The sequence below is a fragment of the Trematomus bernacchii genome, unplaced genomic scaffold (assembly GCF_902827165.1).
Source record: "Trematomus bernacchii unplaced genomic scaffold, fTreBer1.1, whole genome shotgun sequence".
NCBI classification, from domain to species: domain Eukaryota; kingdom Metazoa; phylum Chordata; class Actinopteri; order Perciformes; family Nototheniidae; genus Trematomus; species Trematomus bernacchii.
Window position 1 is genome coordinate 147,425 of NW_022987447.1, and position 13,564 is coordinate 160,988.

A 13,564-nucleotide genomic window follows, 5' to 3' on the forward strand; every position below is an offset into this window, starting at 1 on the left:
CGCCTCGGATAAAAGCATCATATGGAAATGTAAATTTAGCAAGAAGTGGCCATTATTACATTACATACATTACTACATTGCTGACTCAATAAACTACACACCCGCCAGAACACTGCGATCATCAGATGCAGGTCTATTAACTGTGATTTTATAGTATGTCTGCACTTTATGTGCTCATTTCATCATTCATGTATTTTATATTCTACTAAAACTGAATCTAACCATAAACAAGGTGGCCTGTTGGGATATATATATATATATAATATATCTGCATTATTTTATCCCACTTTATGCTTTGCTCTTGCTGCTTGTTTTACACTGATGTTATGTCTTATTTCTTACTGATGTAAAGCACTTTGAACTGCAATCCCCTGTATGAAAGGTGCTATACAAATAAAGTTATTATTTATTATTACTGTTCATTCTCCCATTATCCTCCTCAATCTGCCTAGAAGTATTTTAATGTTGTAGCTGTTACTATAACTGGGGTTACGTATTGTAACCCAGCTTCTATGAGTATAGGCGCAGCCCTCTAAGGCTATCGCTATTGGGTAATCCCACTGCACGTGTGCAGCACTGACAGACTTAATCCACGCCCACCTATGACGTGGGCCCCACCTACGGCCTCACTTCCGTATAAATAGGAAGTAGGCCCGACCATCTGCTCCCACGCCAACAGCTTTTCTTCAGCTATTCACGGAGCCAGTGGGGCCCGAACATCAGGCCTGGTCCTCCTCGCTGAGGAAAGACCCTCAGTCTTCTCCAAACCAACAAACAGGACGTCCATCACACGGAGGTTTCTCTCTGAAGTCTCTGCAGCTCTCTGGACACCACGCTGTCTCAATCCATCCACACTCCACACTGAATATGAGAGGGGAAAAATGAATATAATAAATGCTTTAGACAATAGCCGCGTTCACACCAAGTACTTTCCTGTACTTAGTTCCGGCACTAAGAGCCCCGGCGCTTTTAACCCCAGGGCACTTAGTACAGATCGCGTTCACACCGGAGTACTTTTCCCTGAGGGAAGATTACGCAAATGAGCCGCTGACGTCACTTCTTCTTCTTCTGCGTTGGCTTTACTGGCAGGCCACAAACCACTTCACGGCGAGTACAGTAGGTGGCGGTAAGCACCTTAAAGTTGTTTGCAATCCGCTACAAAACAAGAGAAGAAGAAGAAGAAAAACTTCCCGCGTATACTGTCTGTTGTTTACCTTCCGACCTCAGACATGATGGAGATGGAGTCGACTGAAGTTGTGCTGTTTGTGCTCATGTTATACAGCTTTGTAACTTCGTTAATGCGGCCTGAGCCTATTCGGATCCGGAGCCGCCACACGTCAAATGCTATGGCAAAGTTTCTTCAGCAACAAAGGCAGTTTAAAAGCCTTAGGAAAAGGATTGGCCGACGGAAAGCACACATGACTGCCATGTTTCACCGTAGGATGGCTGATGACGATGAGCGTTTTCACGCCGTAAGAACAGCAATGGTAAGTTCAGTAAATTATTAATACTATCTAATGTAGGATTTGTGGAGTTATGTAGAGCTAATTTGCGCCTTTGTATGTGTTCCAAATATGCAAATACTACGGGACGCGTCGTGTCCCGCGCTCTCTCTGGGTGAACAATAGAACCTCAGCCTGGTGGGAGAAGGTGGTGCCGACGTACACCGATGTGCAGTGGATCCAAGATTTCAGAATGTCCAAGCACTCTTTCCAATACCTCTGTAGTCGCCTGGAAGCAACGTTGGGGAGAAGCGACACCAACTTCCGGGAGTGTGTCCCTGTGGCTAAAAAAATCGCCATTGCACTGTGGAAACTTGCGACCAACTCTGAGTACAGGACCATCTCTCATTTGTTTGGAGTCGGCAGATCTACAGTGTGTTACTGTGTGCACAAGTTCTGCTCCTCTGTTGTGAGCATACTCCTTTGTGAGTTCATGCCATGGCCGAACGCTGAGAAGTTAGAGGAGATGGCGTTATTTTTTGAGCGCAGATGGGGTGTGCCACAGTGTGTAGGTGCAGTAGATGGATCACACATCCCCATTCTGAGACCAGAGGAATACCACAACGAGTATTTCAACCGCAAAGGCTGGCACTCGCTCGTCCTGCAGGGTGTTGTGGATGGTAGAGGCCTCTTTTGGAATGTTTTTGTTGGCTTACCAGGTAGCATGCATGATAGCAGAGTGTTTGGCATGTCATCACTGTGTAGTTTTGCGGATAAGGGTGGTCTACTTCCTCATGTAACAAAGAATATTGGTGGACATGATGTGGGTTACTATATCCTTGGTGACTCAGCCTACACCCTGCAAAGATGGCTGATGAAACCTTTCCAAGGAAGGCTCACACCCGAGCAACTTGTGTACAATCACAAAACAAGCCGAGCACGAGTGGTGGTGGAGAACGCTTTTGGCAGATTGAAGGGCAGGTGGCGGTGCTTGATGAAAAGAAACGACTGCAAGATGGACAAGATAAAAATCCAGGTGGCAGCATGTTGCGTGTTACATAACCTTTGTGAAAGTAATGATGATGAGTACAGGGACGAATGGACTGCCTTACCGGCGACCCAGCTTGATGGGCCAGCGCCAGCCATTGCCGAGGCTGGGGGGCAAGACACACGCACAGCCCTTATGAGGCATCTGAACAGCGTGTAAATTGTACATTCTAAACAATAAATGTAAACATTATTGACAATAAAGCTGATCATTTCTACGGTGCTTTTGTTTCTCTCTTTCATTTTGCAGTCAAGACAGGCAACATTACAATAGTGTAATAGTAGCCAAAACAAACATACATGTTAGTAACTAAAGTGTCAGTTGTACATGTCACTAAACATTGTCAATATAAAATAAAGTGTCAGTTGTACTATATAATAACAGTAATAACAATATAAAATAAGGATCTGTTTAATCGCCATGTCGGTTTTCTTTATTGCACTCTCAAGACATAACATGAAATAGAACAATTTTTATGTCGTAACTCTTCTATTATACGGCTCTGCTGTCAACAAATCTTGAAAACGGAGACGAGGGGAATGTAGAAATCGGTAAATCACTTCAGAAATGTATTGATAATTGTTCTGCTTTTTAATGTAAACTTGAATTCATAGTAAACTAGCTGCTTTTGAGCACTTTACTTTTTACATGGGCCATTTTGAACGTGACGTGACTGTATTCAAACTAAGTCACCATCTACCCCTAGTTTCATTTGGTGCATCAGTCTTTATTTTGCCCTATGATGATACTAACCTAGCATTCACAACCCTAGTTTTTTTATGGTGTCATTTTGGAAATAAAAACATAAAAAATGGAAACTTTCATGTCATTTTTGGCCCATAGTGGACTCCATGTTGTGTTGTGTGAAATGTGGGGGAATTAAAAGTTTAGGTCTTTTAAAATGATATAAATTATCATATTTGTGTATGTGCTGCTGCCATTCCTCCACAAGGTTGCAACATTGATGATAAATAAATGACAAATAAAGCTTTGCCAGTTTATAACCGATGAAACATGATGGTATCAGAATACTCACTTACATGTGATGTATAGGATGCTACACAGGTCACTAAAGATAAAGTGTCAGAAATAAGCAAGATGATTTAATCGCCATGTTGGTTGTCTTTATTGCAGCATATGACATAACATGAAATGAGAACAATTTTTTAATGTAAATAAAGTGACAAAGTGTCAGTTGGACATGTCAGTATAAAATAAAGTGATAACAGTAATAATATAAAATAAAAACTCAGCAGCATACACACCTTGGTGCAAAGTTGTGTGTCGTGTAACAGTATTTACAAAAACCAAATAAACTCAACTTAACTAAACTATGCCTAAACTAGGCATAGGCTCAGCAGCAGACATTAACAGGGGCCACTATTTGGAGGAAGACCTGTTGGCTTTCACTAGCTGGGAAAGCACTTCCAGAAACCTAGTGTTAAATGCCGCTTGTTGCTCATCCTGCCGCTCCTGGCGCAGCTCCTGGCGCAGCGCCAACACTTCATCCTGGTGCCGCTGGCGCTCCATCTGCTGCAGCGCCAGTTCTGACTGGCGCTCCATCGAGGTGATCATTCTGGCCTCCGCTTCCTGGGTCTGGCTGAACTGCACCATCTGATCTACGCGCAGCGACTCATTCGCCACAGCACGCTGGTCCTCCAACGCCTGGACGGTCTCGAGGAAAAGTGCATCCTGTGTCCGCTTTCCTAAGAGGGGAAAATAAGCAAGATACAAGATCAACAACCAGAGACATACATCATGTATTTTTTAGCTGCCTGGATTATAACAGACAAAGACTCATTCTGATAACTGCACTGGAACAACTCAACATCAAGGACATGGATTTCAAGTCAATATCAATATATGAAAGTAAATCAAGAAATGAAGCAAACAAGCTGATCTTCAAATTCTTCAAAAGCACTGGTCTGAGGACAAGGATTTAATAAATCAACAGTAGGTGGCGATATATGCTCCAAGTGGAAGCGATTTCTTACCGGAAGTCATGTGACCTCTAGCCCGGATGTTTACAATGTTTGTAAGAGAGTAAAAAGGCGCGAAATTTTCTCTTTCACGCTGTTTCATAATTGTACCAAGAAGGAAATAAACATGATTGTGAACATCTGTTCCATGCGTAACGTTCTTTCAAGACAAAGTTACAGTGTGTTTACCTTTGCGTTTGGTTGCCGGTAAGGGGGATGAGCAAGCGAGCAAGCTCTGATCTCCAACGCCAAGAACCTCGCTTGTTTCCAATACCGAGTGTTGTTGCTGATTTTCCTCACCTGAAACACATGATTAGTTCCATGAGTTAGTGAAGCAAATTACAGAAACACTGCACAGTTATTCACTAGTCAAAACGTTTTAATAGCTAGATGTTATTAGCCAGCTCAGGGCCAGTGTTAGCTAGTTTAGCCTAGCTTGATCTACTGAGCAAATAAAAGTACATCTGAGACCATTATTGTGCAGATTAAAACCCCAGTGCATGTAGTTGCTTTTACCTTCGTCGTTGTCGACCTCTAAATTCGCCGTTGGAGCGGCCTCCGATGCCATAGTGCCCGAATCAAGGCTCGATGCTGGACCCTTGAATGATGGTCTGCTCCCAAGCAAAGCATCCAAGCGGTCAAACCATTTCGTGGTCCTCCGGTCGTTACCACTTTTATTGTTCCAGTCTTTAGTTTTCTTGTAGTCCTGGCGGAGTTTCTTGATTTTCAGCCGGCATGCCATGGCGCTGTGCAAGATTCCCATCTCAAGCAACAACTTCGAACAACGATCGAAGATCTTGGAATTGGGTCCTGGCTTCAACAGCATTCCCTGCGTCGTGTCGTCGGCGTAGATGTAGAGAAGCGCTGATACCTCCTCATCAGTCCATCGCTCGGATTTCTTCATGTTTGTCATTATTTCACTGCGTTAAAAAAACAAACTACTCTTCTTGGTGCGCTGAGTTGTTGTAGCGAGGCAAAACAATGGCGGCTCTACACAACATTTCCACAGTTCTACGGGGCGTGGTTTGCAATTCGCCCAGCCAATCAGCACTGGGGCACTTTTGGAGCACTTTTCACCCACAGAAAAGTACGCTCTCTGAGCTGGCTCTAAAAATGGGGGTAAAAGTACCCGAGATTAAGTACGATTTTTGGTGTGAACGCGACATAAGGGGTACTCACGGAACTAAAACGCGAAAAGTACGGTGAAAGTACTCCGGTGTGAACGCGGCTAATAAGAAATATAAAGTTGACTGTTGAGTTGCTCAGTTTTTTTAGATTGTCAATACTATTACTGTATAACTAATATCTCAGGTTAAGAGGCACCTTCAAATAAAGATTGGTCTTTAAATACATTTTGTCTTTTGAATTGTTTGTCTAAAGTCAAGGATCTAGAACTGGTACTTGTAGTTTTAATGATACAGTCTGGTTATAATGCTGTTTGGAGGAGGCCTCACAGGTAAGAGCACTAACTAGCTATCATCACATGTACCTTAGCTTAATTTAAATGTATTAAACGTATAATTAAGTGATGGCAAAATATAAATAACTTATGTCATGCAAACATATTAATATTTTTGCTTGATTCCAGTGTTTAATTTAGCACATTGCATACAAACGTTAAGGGATTTTAAGATTCTGAAGTATTATGCTAAAAACTCAACTTAGATTATTATTTATAGTTTTGCTGAATAGTCTCATGTCCGCTTACCTTAGAAACGTAAAATGCGACGGCAGTGTGCAGATGGTGAGCATATTAGCTTAGCTTGGTAGCTTCAGCTAGCTCTGGAACTTCCAGCTCGGAGGCAGCAGGTCCCGCCTCGGCTCCGCCTCTTTGCCCTTATAGAGTGGCGAAGTCCCTCCCACTTACTTCCGGGGTATGGGACCTTATTCCGGAAAAGTTATGCATTGAAGTCAATGGGGAGAGAAAACTTATCTTTCGATCCCGTTTGAATTGTGCCATGAATTACACATATGATGTTTGTCAATCTTAAAAAATCATTTCCATGTCAAAAAAAGTCACAGTTTGTCGTAAAACTGTTGAAATATAAGACTATGAAAAATACGTAACTAGAAAGACTACAAATCCCAGAGTCGCGTAAGTGATGTCACAATTGTTTACCTCCACCATTCAGATACCTAAGATCAGCGCAATATAGATATAATCTATCTATATGGCGCTGGCTAAGATAAGATAACTTTAACAAGATGCCTGTGTGCTTAGTACCAGGTTGTTATTATACCAGCAATGGGTCTTGCTCGTTCTTTTGCTTCCCGTCTGATGAAACGACCAGGAGTGGCTTGATCAAGTTAGCTACCTAGCTAGTAGCTAGCACGTTAGTTAGCATTACAGCCTTGTCATTTTTATTAGCCTTAACATGAAGTAACATTAAGTAACCCAAAATGTTAAACAGTAAGAGTAGTAGTCATATTTCGTGAACCCTTTGAATAGTACTGTCACCGGTGTGATCATTCTATAATACACCATTTAATTCCGGGGGAGAAATGCTAACGCTAACGTTAGCATCGGCGATCTTTTCTACTTCATGCTATCTGCACAAATGGTTGACATTAAACATTAAAACGACCAGGCAGTTCAGAGAGAATCAAAGGAAGGCAGGCTTTGCATGACATTCTTCAGGACGTGTTTCATTGTGGTGATAGTCAATCGTTTGTTGACAAGACAGTAGTGACGGCCATCTTGGTGACGTGTGTGGTTGACCAGAGATGTAGTTCATTGAGCCTTTCACACAAACAAATGTGTTACTTCACAGTTTTACGACACATTTTAATTTTTTTGACTTGCAAAATTATCTTTTAAATTGACAAACATCATATGTGTAATTCGTGGCACAATTCAAACGGGATCGAAAGATAATCTTTCTCTCTCCATTGACTTCAATGCATAACTTTTCCGAAATAAGGTCCCATGGGGCTCAACCGGAAGGGGAGGGACTTCGCCACTCTATTTGGAGCAGGCTGGAGCAGGCGGGAGTGGAACTCTGACGCCACTGTCGAGCCGTTAGTGGCCGACTCCGCCTACTAAGGGCTTCTCGGCAACTCTGCAGAATCCTATGGGTGACGTCACGGACCCTACGTCCATTTATATATACAGTCTATGGTCATGACTCTTTGAAACATCTCTGTTCCCGGAAATGCATCCACGAAGGAGCCGTGGAGGACCCATCAGTGTATCCTCGGTTATAGCTCCTCCAGAGAGCCTCCTCGACACTCGGGCTGCGTTTCACTTCTCTTATTTTTCATTTCCTCGCTCCTCGGTCTCGGTCTCACGGGAAGTTGATTTGTCTGCGCCATCTTGAGTAGCGTCCCAATGGCCTTATTTTTGCCGGAGGAGCGAGGAGCGAGGAGCGATAATGGAGGAGCTATAATCGAGGAACTACCAGACCATCCTTCGATGAAATCCTCAGACACTCGCCCCGCCCCCTTACTGTGTATCGCTCACTGATTGGACGATGCAGCGCATGCACTGATCTGATGCTTGAGAGCAGAGTTTCCCAGCGGAGTGAAGAAAACACATGAAACTCACGGGACTCACTCCTCAGTTCATACTGTGTTTTGTTTCAATTCATGCATCATTCAGTTACAAATATGTGATATATCTGAACAACAAAGTGGTCAAAAATTATTTTATTCATTTATTGGAAACATTTTCATGATCACTTTTTCCGTTTTACATGTTCATTTATTGTCATTTCCATTCAGTCAGTCATTAAGTGCTATTTAACATGTTAATTTGCTACATATCCACACAAACAGACAAAGTGTGCAATCCAATGAATGTTAACTCTTTTTCTTCTTCTTCTTCTTTTATTTCTATTGTGCACTCTAATCAATATTAATCTAACTATTGTTCGTTTATACATTTTAAGAATGGCGTTTATCTTTTTTGAGAATGAGTTCTTATTTGATTTGATTTATTTGGGTCTACAACAGATGATACAAATGTTTGTGTCAGTAAATGTGTACTAACAGAGGCGGGGGTGTTTGTGAAAATAACGGGGACAGAGCTGGCTGCTGTCAGACGATCAGCTGTGCAGCGTCATCACAAACGGACGTCGCTTCACGTGACGCTCCGGAGGAAAGGACGTCCCATTGCTCTTAAAACTCATTTCCCTGCTTCTCGTGGTTTCCTTGCGTCTCTCCATGCTTCCCTGGTGGGAGGGACTAGTCGCAGGGAAACGACGCAAGTGAGGGACGCAAGGAATCCATTTAACCGAAGTGTTCACCTATGTTATCTATCAAAACCCAGTTAGATTAACATTCATTGGATTGCACACTTTGTTTGTTTGTGTGGATATGTAGCAAATTAACATTTTAAATAGCACTTAATGACTGACTGAATGGAAATGACAATAAATGAAAATGTAAAACGAAAAAAGCGATCATGAAAATGTTTCCAATAAATGAATAAAATGATTTTTGACCACTTTGTTGTTCAGATATATCACATATTTGTAACTGAATGATGCATTAATTGAAAGAAAACACGGCATAAACTGAGGAGTGAGTCCCGTGAGTTTCATGTGTTTTCTTCACTCCGCTGGGAAACTGCTCTCCTGTCAAGAAGCATCAGATCAGTGCATGCGCTGCACCGTCCAATCAGTGAGCGATACACAGTAAGGGGGCGGGGCGAGTCTCTGAGGATTTCATCGAAGGATGGTCTGGTGGTTCCTCGATTATAGCTCCTCTATTGTCGCTCCTCGCTCCTCGCTCCTCGGTCCTCCTGCAAAAATAAGGCCATTGGGACGTTACTCAAAATGGCGCAGACAAATCAACTTCCGGTGAGACCGAGACCGAGGAGCGAGGAAATGAAAAATAAGAGAAGTGAAACGCAGCCATGGTCCTCGATGTGCATTTAGAGAAATGAGATGTCCTTCAACATGGCGCGCTAAAATTCATTTCCGGGTCACTACCGGAGGACCGAGGAGTCGAGGAGTCGAGGAGGGGGATTTGATGAAATGAGAACGGCCCCCTGAACTACGGCAGGCCACCCTGCCACACACCACCAATAATCCAGCTGGAGCCAAGCAGCACAGGGATGAACTATGGCAATATTTTAACGGTGTCGGTGCAGTGCCTTTTCAGTGGGATAAGATATAGCAAATATGTCTAAAGAACTGTACAATGTCAACAATCGACTACAATACGATAAAAATAGTGTGTAATACAATAAAAAAAAGAGTTTGCCAAATATGTCTAATGCTGTGTTATCAATGGCTGTAGTATCAAGGTACGAAATAAAGTTTTGTATTGCCTATCCTGCTATTTGTGTTTATTCTTTTAATCACACAGCGTTAATAAAAAATAAAAAATGTGCCTACATAACTGCCAGGAGCATCCGCACATTATTATTGGTTTAACTACTAACAGTATATTTTTAACACATTTTAAAATGACCATCTTGAACAGCGACAACGTTAAAATACTACAGTGGTAGACAGTAGCTCATTTACTTAGGCACTGTACTTAAGGACAATCTTGAGGTACTTGAGACTAATCCTGCAACTGTAGACTTCTGCTCCACAACAGTTTGAGAATGAAGAAACCATCACGTATGAAAGGTTACATGTGAATCGAGGGGGCAGAAACAGTCTTGCAAATGTACATTTCCATGTGATGCTCACCATAGGTAAATGAACAATGATCATGCATCAGTAATTATAATCAATGATATATATATAAATAACACTGACAGGTAAATGATGTATCATGTACATATCATGATGCATCTGACTTTTATTGTAGTATAGCTAATTGTATCCTCATTCTCTAATGGCTGTAGTATGAAGGTACGAAATAAAGTTTTGCATTTTGCAGTAGCGGTAAAAAGTGGTTTATTTATTATGTACAGTGTACAGCCAATACAAAACGATAAAAATAGTAATTAGTGTGCAATACAATAAAATAAAAAGTTTGCCACAACTGTCTGTAAAAACAAATATACATTACAAATCAGTGAACTGTCTGTACAAATAATTAGCCACATATCTCCATGGGTCTGTTCCATTAAACACTTAAAATAGCTCTTTTCCACCTCATGCAGGAAGATTGGCAGCATATCACATGTCAACCGCCGGAGTCTGTTTTCGTAGACTTTTGAATGGACCGCGATTTCGTCATTAAGTTGACCCTTGCCAGTTCATTCTTCCAGGAGCGTACCTCAATCAGAGTGATTGCTTGTCCCGACTTTCCCGACGCCTGTTGAATCGGCCGCGGGAGGCGTCGGAAGGTGTGAAAAGGTGCCGTAAAGAGACGACGGTGCGGGACACACAAACCTGAGTAGGGCGCCGCGAATGCCCGACTGCCTCTGACGGCCTCTGACTCCCAAAATCGGACTGGTGTGTCCGGGCCTTAAGAGGCTAACCGCTTCACATGCACTTATCACATGCAATGATCCGACCACTGCTACAGTCATACAATAATATCTCACATTTTGACCTGAAATTGATGAAGAAGATTGGGTGTAACATTGTATCTCCAAATCATACACTTTAGTCGACCTTTCATATAACGCAGCATTTGACATTCAATTAAAAAACACAATCATCCTTTAACTGATCAGTAGCATTCATTATTTATTTGTGTCCAATAAACACTCAGTAACATTGTTGTGTGTTGTATGATTAAAAAGTTGACCTTATGCACATATGTCATTCAATAATAAACAATTGTTTACAAATATACATACTGATAGCTCAGACACCAGCCAGTCCAGTTACTTCAGTTCTTTGAAATATAATATTAAATACTGATAAAAAAAGGAAGTGAAACCAAATGTTGTATCCAGAATTATAACAAGGGCTTTTTAAAGACATGAGAGTTACTTTAGTTTCTGCTTAAAACAGAAGTAGTCGTCAAAGTCGTACCCTCTGGGAGGCGGAGCCATCACACTTCCTGTTCAGCCTTCTTCATCATAGACTGGGGAGAATATATAGAACATAGGCCACTCACGAATGAAGTCTTAAAGCTAAACAATGCAGAGAAAAACAAGAAAAACATTTTAAAGATACACCCCCCATAACCAAAACTGGTCCCACACAACAGATCTTGGAGGGTCCTAAACATCATCAACGGTGGGCAGCCAGGCTGTGGAGGCACAGGAGGATCAGGAGCCCTGCCCTTTTGTTTTAAATAGGGCAGATGTGTGCAAATCCTTTAAAAGGGTTAACCCACACAAGGCTCCTGGACCTGATGGCATCCCTGGCCGTGTTCTCAGGGTGTGTGCAGTTCAGCTGGCAGAGGTGTTCACAGACATCTTCAACAGGTCCCTGTTGCAGTCTGTAGTCCCCACATGCTTCAAACACTCCACCATCGTTCCTGTCCCCAAAAAGACAATAATCACCAGCCCCAACGACTACCGCCCAGTAGCACTCACCTCCATCATCATGAAGTGCTTTGAGCTGTTAGTCAAAACCTTCATCACCTCCTCCCTCCCTGACTCTCTGGACCCCCTGCAGTTTGCCTACAGAGCAAACAGGTCCACAGACGACGCCATAGCCCTCACCATCCACACTGCCCTCTCACACCTGGACCAGAGGAACACATAATGTGAGAATGCTGTTCATTGACTACAGTTCAGCTTTCAACACCATTGTGTCCTCCAAGCTGGTCATCAAGCTCATACCTCATTCACACCAACGGTGTTTCAGGGCCGGTTCGGAGCTGGAGCTTGAAAAGCACCGGGTGTTCCTGTTCACACCGCAGCGGAGCAGCCTCTTAGCTCCGGAATCCGGTTCGTTTCGAGCACCAAAAAATTGTCCGGCTAGAGCAAAAGCACCGCATACGTCACACTTACGTCGAGGCGGGGGCAGGGGCAGGGGTGGGATCAACTCCTGAACAACAACAAAAAGCCTGCGCTTTATCCAGTTTGTACACAACGATGGAGAAACTTAACAAGCAGCAGTGGTCCACTGAAGAGACCAGCTACCTACTGGGAATCTGGTCTTCCGAAGAGGTACAGAGGAAGCTGGAGGGGAGCAAAACCAAAACGAGTAGCGCTTCAACACAATCGGCCATTGTTGTTGTTGTCGGTGTGAGCTGTGAGGGGTTTCCGCGCGGTTTGGCTTTATGAAGCAGGCACGCAAACGGTTACGTCATGATGCAAACGATGACGCAGCACCAGTCGGACTCTGGGCGGTGTGAAAAGAGCCGGAGCTAAACCGAAGAACCAGTTCTGAACCTGAAAAGCTCTAGCACGGAGCTTGAACCGGAGTTGCGTTGGTGTGAATGAGGTATCAGAGACCTCGGGCTTAACAGCGCCCTCTGTGACTGGATCCTGAACTTCCTGAGGGGCAGACCCCAGGCAGTGCGGGTGGGAAACATCACATCCTCCACCCTGATCCTCAACACCGGATCCCTTCAAGGCTGTGTGCTCAGCCCTCTCCTCTACTCTCTGTTCACACACGACTGCGTGGCCACACACAGCTCCAACACCATCGTGAACCATAGAGAGCATCCTGACCTTCTACAGGTGCACCATAGAGAGGATCCTGACCTTCTACAGGTGCACCATAGAGAGGAGCCTGACCTTCTACAGGTGCACCATAGAGAGCATCCTGACCTTCTACAGGTGCACCATAGTGAGGATCCTGACCTTCTACAGGTGCACCATAGAGAGGATCCTGACCTTCTACAGGTGCACCATAGAGAGGATCCTGACCTTCTACAGGTGCACCATAGAGAGAATCCTGACCTTCTACAGGTGCAACATAGAGCATCCTGACCTTCTACAGGTGCACCATAGAGAGCATCCTGACCTTCTACAGGTGCACCATAGAGAGCATCCTGACCTTCTACAGGTGCACCATAGAGAGCATCCTGACCTTCTACAGGTGCACCATAGAGAGCATCCTGACCTTCTACAGGTGCACCATAGAGAGGATCCTGACCTTCTACAGGTGCACCATAGAGAGGATCCTGACCTTCTACAGGTGCACCATAGCGAGGATCCTGACCTTCTACAGGTGCACCATAGAGAGCATCCTGACTGGCTGCATCACGGCCTGGTACGGCAGCTGCACTGCCCTCAATCGTAAGGCTTTACAGAGGGTGGTGAAAACTGCACAGAACATCACCAG